The sequence below is a fragment of the Ochlerotatus camptorhynchus genome, unplaced genomic scaffold (assembly GCF_037179485.1).
Source record: "Ochlerotatus camptorhynchus isolate MF236.1 unplaced genomic scaffold, CSIRO-AGI_Acam_v1.1 ptg000010l, whole genome shotgun sequence".
NCBI lineage: Eukaryota > Metazoa > Arthropoda > Insecta > Diptera > Culicidae > Ochlerotatus > Ochlerotatus camptorhynchus.
Window position 1 is genome coordinate 1111489 of NW_027040502.1, and position 12034 is coordinate 1123522.

The 12034-nt window shown below is 38.3% G+C and overlaps 1 protein-coding gene across 1 annotated transcript in view; it reads left to right on the forward strand.

Moving 5' to 3' along the window:
• Positions 1 to 4395: 4395 nt before the first annotated feature.
• Positions 4396 to 12034, forward strand: part of LOC135700164 (protein jim lovell-like) — a 154487-nt gene continuing 146848 nt past the window's right edge. The window contains exon 1 of the mRNA XM_065220587.1: positions 4396 to 4856. The gene's annotated coding sequence lies outside the window, so the exon portion shown is untranslated. The remainder of the gene's footprint in view (positions 4857 to 12034) is intronic.

Sequence of the window (12034 nt, forward strand, 5' to 3'; positions counted from 1 at the left end):
TACAGAACAGTTTTATGGAGGGATCGAAAACTGCTTTGAATTTATTTTCAAAACTAGGCAATCGTCAACCTTCTCGCCAGACTATAAAAGGTTTTTGAAACAACGAAAAGCTGAATTACTTAACAGCAATAGTTTACACTTTGAAATGCTGTATTTAAACTAAATGGATTGTTCATTACCATTATAAAACCAACATAAATTAAAGTGGATGCCAAATGGTTGCTGAATTGTTACTTGGGCATTGTCTTCCCTAGAATCTCTTCCTTTCATGCATTTTGTCTTCGATGCATTTATGACAAGTCCAATCCGGCTAGCTTCATCCTTCAGTCTGATGTACGTTTCTGCCATCGTCTCAAAGTTCCGTGCCATGATGTCGATGTCATCGGCGAAGCCAAGAAGCTGGATGGACTTCCTGAAGATCGTACCACTCGTGTCTATCCCAGCTCTTCTGATCACACAGTTTATCCGGAAATCCGTACTCGTGCATAATCTGCCATAGTTGATCTCGATCGATTGTGTCGTATGCGGTTTTTAAATCGATGAACAAATGATGTGTGCGCACGTTGCATTTGCGGCATTTCTGGAGAACCTGCCGAATCGCGAAAATTTGTTTCGTGGTAGCGCGGGCACCCATGAATCCCGCCTGGTATTGCCCCACGTACTCTCTTGCAAATGGTGACAGGCGGCGGCATAGAATTTGGGAGAGTACCTTTTAGGCGGCGCTCAGTAGTGTGATCGCGCGTACAGCATTTATACTTGTATCGGCCCAGTAACCATGGATTTCACTTCTTTTTTCTTCCGGGACGGCTCTCTTGCGGACCAAGTATAGATCGTTTCCTTGTGCTATCCTCCTTGCAGCGATGCAGATTTTCTGCAGTCGCCTTTTTGTCCTCTGTTTTGTTTTCATAAAAAACACACAGAAAAAAAAATCACCCAACTTGAAATGGGCATCAATTCGGCATTACAGAAAGCTTACAAGCAACGAAATTTCTCTGACTTCTAAGTCTTAAGAACTTGTAGTATATTTGATTATAGGGCCGCTTGACAGCATTTCAAAATATAATTCTCTGTGGCAACTGTCATTCTGTCGATTTGCTTGTAAATCGGATCATTGCTGATGTGTGGTTTTTGGGTATTACGCATCCTGAATTGAAGTTAATATACAGTTTATTATTGCTTATGGTTAGTTGGGAATAGATACTAATGCAAAAATTGTACAGATTTAGAAAGCTTTCAACTAACAACTGTGGAAGTGCTTAATGAACACTCAGTTGAGAGCACACAATAAGCTGATATGAGATAAGCAATAAGCTTGAAATGTGAAAAATAAGAAGAAGGAGAAGAAGAAGAGTGAGATGATTGAACGTTCTATGTAAACAAGATCATAAAATTGTAGATTTTTAGTAACATAATTTGCGGCGTTCCTGTCTGTTAGCATGAAAACTATACTTTACTATAAGAGCTCGGATTTTAGATTCTGGCTGCCCCTAGTAGCCACGAAGGTCGCTAATAGCCCGATAAGGACCCTTATTGAAATATAAGGTTCCAAGTTTTACATCAACCCAATATCAGCTTCATACTGCTTATCGGGCTTGTTGGTTACTTGGGGCGCCCTTTGTATTGTATATGGTTGTTCGCCTTATTTGAACTATGATTTGAATTTATTCAAGAATATTTCTATACAAACCAACGCAATTCTCCATTTTGTTTGCCTTAATGGCTGATGACATCGTTTCAAACCCTCCACTAAAAATACGTGAGAAACGCAACTGTCCACGCTAGCAAATAGAAAACCGAACAACTAGACACATACAGCGGAAACGCCACGTACAGCATTGCAGCCAAAGCGAACAGAGGCAAAAAGGCAATAAACCAACGGATCCACTCCCACCGTCAACGACGACGACAACAGCCACAGCGTCACCGTTCGAGCTCCGATATTGGCTCAAATTCAGTTATGTTTCTCCCACACACATGTGTGAACCCCGCCGACCGAGCGAACAAACACGCCTCACATATGCACGCTCATATGGAGGGAACAACCTCACATGACAAGCCGACGGACGACACGAGAGCGAAAAAAGAAGGCCGGTACGGATGCGACGAAAGCGACGAAAGCAACGGCATCACATACGACCTCACCCTCTCGGAAATCCGACGGATCTGTAGATTGCATGTTGCCAATTTCGCTAATCCTGGGACCCTTTTTCACCCTCGCACCCTATAGAAGCACATTTGCGACGAGTGAAGTGAAGGGATTCATTTACCACTTCCTTCCCCCCTCGCATAAAGAACCTACCTCCCAAGCCAGTGTGCGTTGCTTAGGAATTAGAAATTTAGGATTCGCCTTGTATGTAGCTACCTACCTAGGTATATCCTGAGCAGCGATTTAATTATGCGCATGTCCTTTGCTCGAGTTTTTTGGTGTACCGACGGCTGGGAAAGGATACAGTCAGTGGTACCGATAGAGAGCCGAGCCGGAATGGGGTGTCATACAGTATGTGGAAGCATTGGGTCACTCACCTGCGGAGCTCACGATCGTGAGCGATTCGCTAGTGTAGCTGAGCGAGAGAGCGACAGCAGGTGAGCGTTCACTGGAAAGTGAGTTTCTCGCGCGTGTTTGCTCTCTTTTGGTCGGGGGAGCTTTTCTTGCCTCTCGCTGAGTGCGCTCAGTGCGAGTGGAAAACGGGGTGATGTTTTTGTTTTTTCGCTTATGCTCGCTCATTCGGTGGGTGTTATGTACGATGAGCTTGGTTGTGTGAGAATGCGCCGCTGTGAAGGGATTGTGATGTGTGTGCGCGAAAGCTCATGTATCGTGAGAGAGCGAACGGTGCGCGAGTGTGAGTGAGTGTGGGGTAAGGACTCACATGATTTCAGGCAGCAGGTCCCGTTGTCGGTTGCGGTTCTGTGCCATGCGGGGGAGTGTGTGAGCATAAGAATAAATTGTAAGAATCAAAAATTCAACAACTCTTATTATTTTCCGATGCGGGAGCGAGGAGCCGGAGAGCGAGTGAACGAGTGCAGGTGGGAATTGTGTTGCTTTGCTTCTCGCTTGCTCGACGGTGGATGTCGGGCTCACTCACTCACTCACTCCAGACAGCAGAGCCTGTTTGGCACGGCAGCGGCGACGGCGGCTTGTGTATGATTTCCGAATGTGTTTTGCGATATATGTTTGAGAGACTCCGGCCGTCGCGCTACAACTTTTCAGTCGGTCTCAGGCAGTCACGGCGTAAAGCTCAAAATGTGCGGTTCGATAGTTGAAATTTGCTTTATTTAGAGTTTTTTGGACACCCAATACACATTACACTACCAATTGAAAGAGTTGCAATTCGGACACCTACAGAGCGATTGTGAGTGAGCGAGTGCTGCGGGCGAACAGGTGAAGACAAGTGAATTAAGTTCGTTTTTGCCAGAAAAGAACCAACTCCGTTGATCGGATCGGTTCGAATGCAGTTCAACCGGAGAAATTCGCGACCAAAACAGAAAATCCTGCCGCGAAGATACTCGTCGTAGTTGAATGCACTACCGTAAGCGAAAAAAACGTAAATTTTTAAAACCTTTGGGCTAACGCAAAAAAAAAGAAGAATTTTGTTTTAAACTGTGTTTCGGAATCTTGAAAAATTGTGCAATTTTAGTTACGTTCTTCCTCGAATTCATGAGGCAGTGATTTAAGTTCTCCAAAACGGAAAATATCCATCAAGAAAAAAAAAACAACAAAATCTTGAAACCAGTGACAAAGTCTACACAAACGAACCACCATCGCCAAACCCAATCCAGAGATCCTGGGAATTCCTGCCAGCAAACAAAAGATCCGAGGTCGGGATTTTACGGTTGGAAATTCCTTCTTCTGCCTGAGGGGACCCATTCCCAGCCCTTCTCAACGTCTCACATGTGAACCGATGCATGATCTAATTTATTGCTGCAGCAGTCCCGGGTCGAGCAAAGTTCAAAGGACTCGTTCAACTCCGCTACCTACCTGGTGATACCGTGCAAGGGAAGGAGCCCTGAAATAACATAACCATCGACCGAGCCCAAACCCAACGAAGGGATCGTAAACGTACATTTATCACCAGTCTCATTCTTAAAGGTGGATGAAGGATGCCAGGAGGTCAATAAAGCATGAAGTTGCTTCTTCAGGTGATCGTCGTCGTCGTCGTCCTCATCAACGTAGGCCATGTCACCGAAGGAGTGCAACTGCTTGCACTATCGGGGCAAACAACGAGATGATCGATCGGAGCAGGCGGTGGTAGTGTGATTAGTAGTTCCCACATGCTTGGGTCCCATTTCGAACGTCGCTCAAAATTGTCACCTTTCGGCTGAAAAGAAAAAAAAAAAACAGAAAACAGAAAACAGAAACAATTTCGGAACATAAGAAAAATGGTGTTTATTTTTTATTGAGTGAATCAAAATTCAACCAAAATAATGGTAGTGAAATCGCTTCAGTAGAATCAAAACAACTTTCGGGATTTTTGGTAGTGCAAACGAGAAGCGAAGCAAAAAAGCTGAAATTATGTAAATTTACGTTTAGTGGCTCTAGGAAAAAAGAAAAAAAAGGAAGAAGCGGAAAAATTAAAAGGTAGAACAAAATTACAATTAACTCGATTTGTGCTTTGTGTTTGTTCTTTACTGTACGTAGAGAGTGAGATGTTTCGGAATTATAGCCGTAATGAACGATCTTCTCTGCGTTAGATGTCTAATCACTGGGAAATTTCGAAAATTGATGTGAAATTTTTCGTGTTTGTGTGTGTGTTCGTGGATTAGCAGCCAGCCAAGGAAGGAAAGAAGGGGAGAGAAGAAATCAAAATACACGTAAAGGATTTTAAAACACTTCGCGTTTAAGGAAGTGCTTAAGACAGGTATGTGATCTTTTGTTTTGTTTTATAAGTGGAGGAATTTTAGGTTGCATTGGTTTTTAAACATTAATTGGCTGGCATTCAATGACCAGTGTGCCGTTTTCAAGCCGTGAAATTTCGGACTAAGTTCAAATTGTGCCTGATGCGAAAACTTTATGTTGCAAGGATTGATAACCAGCTGCTATTTAACACTCCGAACACGATGCCTCCGGAAAAATGTGTATCGGCAAATTTGCAATGTTTGAAAACGCATTGCTCAGCAATTTATCGATAGGTTTTGAATCTATTGTTACCGACAAAAAATTCAAAGTCTGTTGTTTGAAATGGCGCCAATATATTTGAAATTTGTCAATCAATGGCTGAGCTATGATTTTTCAAACATTGCAAGTTTGGGGCCTCCCTTAACTCAGTCGGTAAAGGCGCAACTACAAAGCAAGACTATGCTGGAGGTAGCTGGTTTCATTTCCCTGTCTGGTCTAGGAATTTTTCGGGTTGGAAAACTTCTCGACTTCCCTGGGCATAGAAGTATGATTGGACTTGCCACACAATTATACTAATGCAAAAATGGTACAGGCATCGAAAGCTCTCAATTAATAACTGTGGAAGTGCATCTAGAACACTAAGTTGAGAGCACGCAATAAGCTTATATGCGATATGCAATAAGCTTGAAATGCGAAGAAGAAGAAGAAGTTTTCCGTTACACATTTTACCGGAGGCATCGTGTTCGGAAGGTTAAATCAAATTAATCTAAAATGAAAAGCGCTTAAATTATGATTGTTGTGATCAGTAATTTGTAGCCTTTGATCGATACATTTTATTTATTCCGCTTGCCTCTAGTTGCTATAATCAGAACAGCTTCAGTCTAATTCGAGCGGGAAATAATAATTATAGTCTATGTGAAATGTGAAAAATAGAAGGCCGCAATAAGATCACGTTACCTTTTGTTGTGTACAATTATCATGATATTTATAAAAGCCAGTGAATAGGCGTGTGACAGTTGAAATCTTCAAACCTTTAAATCAAAAAGATTTGTCCTTAACCGGAACGGACTTTACTCTAAGTATGTAGATTTTTTTCAGTGTGCAGTTGCCTCCTGTTATTTTTGGAAAATCATGATCGAGCGTGAACAAATTATCGATATAAACATGAACAAATGAATAATTTTGATGCCAATATGTGCTTAATTTTATTGAACTCTTAAGGCCTTAATTACTCAATGTAAACAAACTAGGCGTTAATATTAATTCTCATATATTTTATTCATGTTTTGTTGAATTATCCTATAAATTCAGTTCAATATGTTTTGCCAAAAACAAACATTGTATTAATTGTGTTTAAAGTTAAAAAAAAATCTTTTGATTTCCCTTTATGCATCCCAGAATAACTTGATTTTATCTGAGGTATCTGAAGTAAAGAACTTCAAACTTATCAAAATACAGCGCCTTTCTTGTCAAAAACAGAAAGGCGCTGTATTTTGATAAGTTCATGTGTTCTTGATTCTCTATTTTCAATAAAATCTACCAAGCCATTACCAGAAAGATTCTAAGAGATCATGACTGTATGGTGTATTTAAAATTATTCAAAAAGCAGTGGATCCAAACAGGGGCCTCAGTGTAGTCCTGCTTAGGGTTGTTTAACGGTAATTTAATTAATGTTCGTATTATGTGGTTTAAAGTAAGTGGAAGTGATAAAGATAAAGTATTCTTTCTCTTATTCGCGGACTGATTGTACGACGTTTCCCCGAAACTTAGTTCCCAGAAACTCAGTTCCCCCAAACTCAGTTCTTCGAAAGTTATTTCCCTGAATAGGACTTATTCTCAAAATAATATTCCCCGAAAAATGCATCACTTTACAATTTCAATAATTTATATCAAATCATATGTTATTTTCAAGATAATTGCAGTTAGTTAATTCTTGAGTAATAATTTTCGTAATTTCGCTTCAATTGAATAATTAAAGATATACACTGAATGTGGTTTAAATGATTAAAATCTGGCGATGCACGATGCTTCGTATTTGTTATCTTCCCATTATAATGCTACATTTCAAGGTGAACAAATTGCTAGTGAAAAACATAAAGAATTTGAAGATGTGTGGGTTAAAATTTTAATAAATGGTGAAGAACATCTTTTCGTTTCTGTCTAATTTCCTCCACACTTTTCCAAAAAACCAGCTTACGAAAAGTTTTTCACTATTTCAGAACTGAAAATTTAAAGAGAAGATTCAAGAACCAAAATTCATTTTTATGGAGATTTTAACCAGAATACTATTAATTTTATTCAGGATAGTGATAATGATTCTCTGCTGTTACCAATTGTAGGTGACAACTATACTTTGCAATTCATCTTTGATAAAAGCAGCCACTTGGGACTTCATCAAAGTAACCATGTTCGTAACCAGCTCAATTCCTATTTGGATCTTATGTTTACTAATTGTTCAGAAAATTTTTGTATTGTAGAAGCAGCAGTTCCATTATGGAAGAATGAAACATTTCATACGCCTATTGAATACTCAGTGTTCACAGACTCGCATCGGTCACGCCCAAGCGTTGTTGATTTTGAATTAGTTTATGATTTTAAAAATGCAATTGTTCCTGAATTTCACAGCAGACTGAATAACATAACGACATGGAAAAGACTGTTGACATATTTTATACTACCTTATTAAACATCATTGAAGTATTCGTTCCTAAAAGACTAAAGAGAATACTGAACAGCACCAAATATCCTGTGTGGTATACACAAGAAATCAGAAATATTAAAAACAAGAATCAAAAAGCACACAAGTCGTAAAAAAAAAAGTGTAAAACGTCACAAAATTTAGAGAAATACGTTGTTATTTGCAGAGAATTTGAGGCAGAAATATCGTCAGCATATGAGAATTAAAATTCAAAAGTAGATAACAATATAACTTCGTGAACGAAAAAATGAAGTCAAGTACATTCCCATCACGCATGCAGTTAGAAGAGATTGATAGCATTGATAGTGAGGATATTTGTAACCAATTTGCTCGCTTTTTCCAAAACATATATAAGAAATCCAGTAATGCTCTCGAATTGAACTATTTTTCTTACCTAACTGAAGGGGAAAATGACGCATCAGTTAATAATATCCCTGTTCAAGAAATTTTTATGACTCTTGAAAATCTCGATGCCGGCAAAGGACCTGGTCCTGATGAAATACCTCCATTTTTATTGAAAAAAATAGCAACAAGTTTTGTTAAACCATTGTTTTGGCTTTACAATTTATCTCTCAAAATAGGTGATTTTCCAAAAATTTGGAAAAAATCATTTTTAGTTCCAATTATTAAATCTGGCAAACGGTCAGATATTAAAAACTATAGAGTTATTGCAATTATGTCATACATTCCTAAAATGTTTGAAGCAATTGTTAACCAGAAAATATTCAACCAGGTTAAGTATCGCATTTCAAATAATCAACATGGTTTTTTAAAGGTTGGTCAACGACTACTAATCTGTTGGAATTTGTAAACTTTTCTATTGAAGCAATGGATAGAAGTAATACCGTTGAAACCTTATACACTGACTTTAGTAAGGCTTTTGGCAGAGTAGACATTTTTTTTCCTCTGTTCGGGACCTATCACTACTGCGACCAGTAAATTGATCAATTGTAGTATATCCTTAGTTTAGTGCATGTCGTATAACTCCATCACTATTGAGAAATGATGAAGTATCGCAAGGATCCGACTCTAATTGAAAGGTCCCACTATTTATACCCTTCGGAGTGTTGAAACACCCTCCAAAGGCGCGCCCCTTTGTCAGTCAAAATTGAATTCCTTAGCAACAAAATTAAGGTATGACACCGATAATGACCATGCATCAGAACCCTAGTCTTAACCACTTCAAACTAGGGAACAACGAAGAGAAGATTAGGAATCACATAGATGAAGACAACTAACTCATTTTTTGCCTTGTTTCAAGATCATCCTCGGTAGACAAAGCCGAGTCTTGTCACTATCAACAAGCCATAAAAAGTAGCAAGGACTAAGATGTGTTCCTTGGATTACTGAAAAATCCTGTTCCTCTAGTTTGAAGTAGTCAGGACTAGGAATCATTGGTAGATCTTACATCCCGTAACGTACCACGAAAAGGTGATCTACCCACGTTACGGGGCGACAGAGTAGACATTCCCTTACTTCTTTTTAAATTAAAACGTTTAGGTATGACAAGGTATAAGGTTTGTGTTGAATCGCTTAAATGTGCTCATATATGCTGACGATATGAAACTGTACATGGAAATCTTTAACAATTCTGATTTGCTACATTTAAAAAATGAAATTGAAGTTTTCTACAATTGGTGCGTTAAAAGTCTGCTGGATATTAATGTTAAAAAATGCAATATTATATCTTATTCCAGAAAACACACTACTCTAGATTTTACATGTACTCTAGGAAACCAGCTGGTTGTAAGGTGCGATAAAATTAGGGACATAGGAGTCATTCTTGATTCGAAGTTGACATTTGTAGATCATGTGAATACCACAATTCACAAAGCAAATAATATGTTAGGATTCATAAAAAAAGATTTAGTTATCATTTTAAAGACCCATATACCATCAAAACACTTTATATAGCTTACGTGAGATCAATTCTCGAATATTGCAGTGTGGTTACTCCATATCATGAAACTTATATAAATCGTATATAATCAGTTCAAAAACAGTTTTTGTTATTTGCTCTTAGGAAACAAGGCTGGACCACTTTTCCCCTTCCTTCTTATGAGTCCCGTTGCATGTTGATAAACATTGAAACACTTAAGAAACGAGGAGAAATTTCCATGATTTCCTTTGTTAATGATATTATCTCACAACGCGTAAATTCTGAAAAAAATATTAGCAATCTTAAATTTTTACGTACCATCACACATGTTAAGAACTCGAAATGTGTTTCAACTGTCACCTCACAGAACGAATTATGGTAAAAATGGCCCAATCAATAGAATGATGAGAGTGTATAATAATTATTGTGAGCGTATAGATCTAACGATGTCTAAAGATACAGTAAGGAGAACACTAAAGGCCCACGCACATTACATCCGGATCGGACGCGTTGCGGCAAAGTGACAGCTAAATCTATTGTCTAACTGTCAAATTTACGTCAACGCAACGCAAACGGATCTAATGTGGGTGGCCCTCAACTGCCCTTAACTTCATCTCGTTAAGTTTAACACAATTTTTATTTCTTAGATATTTGTGTATGTAATTTACATTTATTGACAATTTCAAATAAAACGTATGAATTAAATAGCATGTAACGCAACAGAACTTTTGTAAAACGGTCTACACTGATTGATGACAAATAAATAAATAAATAATCGCAGCAATAAAGTAATAATAATAATAAGAACAGTTGCCACATGGAAATACATTTTTTCCCAAATTCCTCTAAGAAAAGCCAACCCAACGGGCGGCCCAAGGGCCAGCCGTGGTCTCTGGATCTCTACAATGATACCATTATAGCTCAATTTTGGGACTGCTTGACATGAAGTCACATGGCATAAAGTCGTTTGGCATAATGACGTTTGTCATAAAGTCGTTTGGCATAAAGGTCATTTGGCATAAATATCATGGAAATGTTAAAATTTCAATGCGGTTTAATAACACAGCTAGCGGTGCCGATGGTTTAGTGCTAAGTGTGATTACCTCTCATCCCAGCAGGCCTGGGTTCAATCCCAGTCGTCGCCGCCGGGATGTTCTGAGGCATAAAATCTCTGATCACGCCTTCGGAACGTAAAGCCGCTGGTCCCCGGTTCATGAGTTGATGGGTCGATAGGTAGGGTCCAGGTGTGGGAGCTGCCTCCCTGGTGTCGGTAGCATTGGTGCTTAGCAAGGAAAACAATATCGACGGCAAACAAATCAAGGAAAAAAATAATAACACAGATCAGGGCTGGTAGCAACTAACTTTTATGTGGCAAGTTCATTACTTTCAAGTTGATCCCTAAAAAGTAATTTTTTTTTTCACCCAAAAGTCATTAAGGAGAAGTTCACCGCTCTGAAAAAAATAACTACGTTTTATTTTTCTAAAAATATTGGATTTTTTTTTTTTCAAATGTTTTAAAGAAAATTCACGAGCAAAAACATTTTATAAAAGTCATCATGGCATAAAGTTAGACCTTAAAAACCACAAAATATCGACCTAAAAATATTTTTAAATTTAAATTTTCTCAAGAATCTAAGGAAAAAAACTGATTTTCTTGGATTTTTGATAATTTTTCCTGATAATGGAAATGGCTCTAATGTTGGCCTATGGATCTAAGATTGGGCCCATCGCTGAAAATCTGCTAGTTATCAATTTTATCTAGATGAACGCGGCATTGGGGTGGTATTAATGATTATTGTTGGTCGTTATTGAAAATTTAGTCGACTGCTGAATTTATGTATGGGCCCAAATTAGGGGCATTTAGGCCGACATTACATCCATTTCCCCTATCTGTTGTAGAATTTGACGTAGAAAACGTTTCTATGTTTACACTCAGTTCTGTTTTCAGGTGATTTTTGCCACTATTTTCGATTTTCTGATCTCAAATTGTAGCCAAACTAAATGCAACTTGATTGATAATATCAAAGCAAAATATAGTGCAATTGAAAATGCTATGAATAAGGGGCGACCCCGGCGTAGTGGTTAACATCCTTACCTCTCACGCCAAAGTCACGAGTTCAAATCTCACCCCCGGACAAGCCACGAATGACCCAAGAATGTTAAAGTGACTATAATTTAAAAAAAATGCTATGAATACACATTTTGCATGCTGGCAAAATCTAAAAAAATAAAATAAAATCTCGTATACAAATTGAGTTCAGAGTACACAGAGTACCAAATTTGTGATTATTAAAACTAATTGAATTTGCGAAGCATACGAAAAATAAAGGTGATTCAATTTCTATTAGATTACAATACGCTAATATATGATCTAGTAGGAATAAGAAACTTTCGTAAAATATCTATAGAATATCTAATTCGGTTTATTTGGCTAAAAACATTTTCTCCGCTCATCCTTTGAGGATTTCTACTTTAAACCAGAAAACGTTGTGAGTCAAAGTGGTACATGTTGGTTAGACTGGCCCCAAAAATAAAAGTTTTAATTTTCCAAGGGCCAACCCCTAGATTTGTGCCTTTAGGTGAGAAAACCATTCTCTGAAAGTTTTAGCTCATTTGGTTGTAG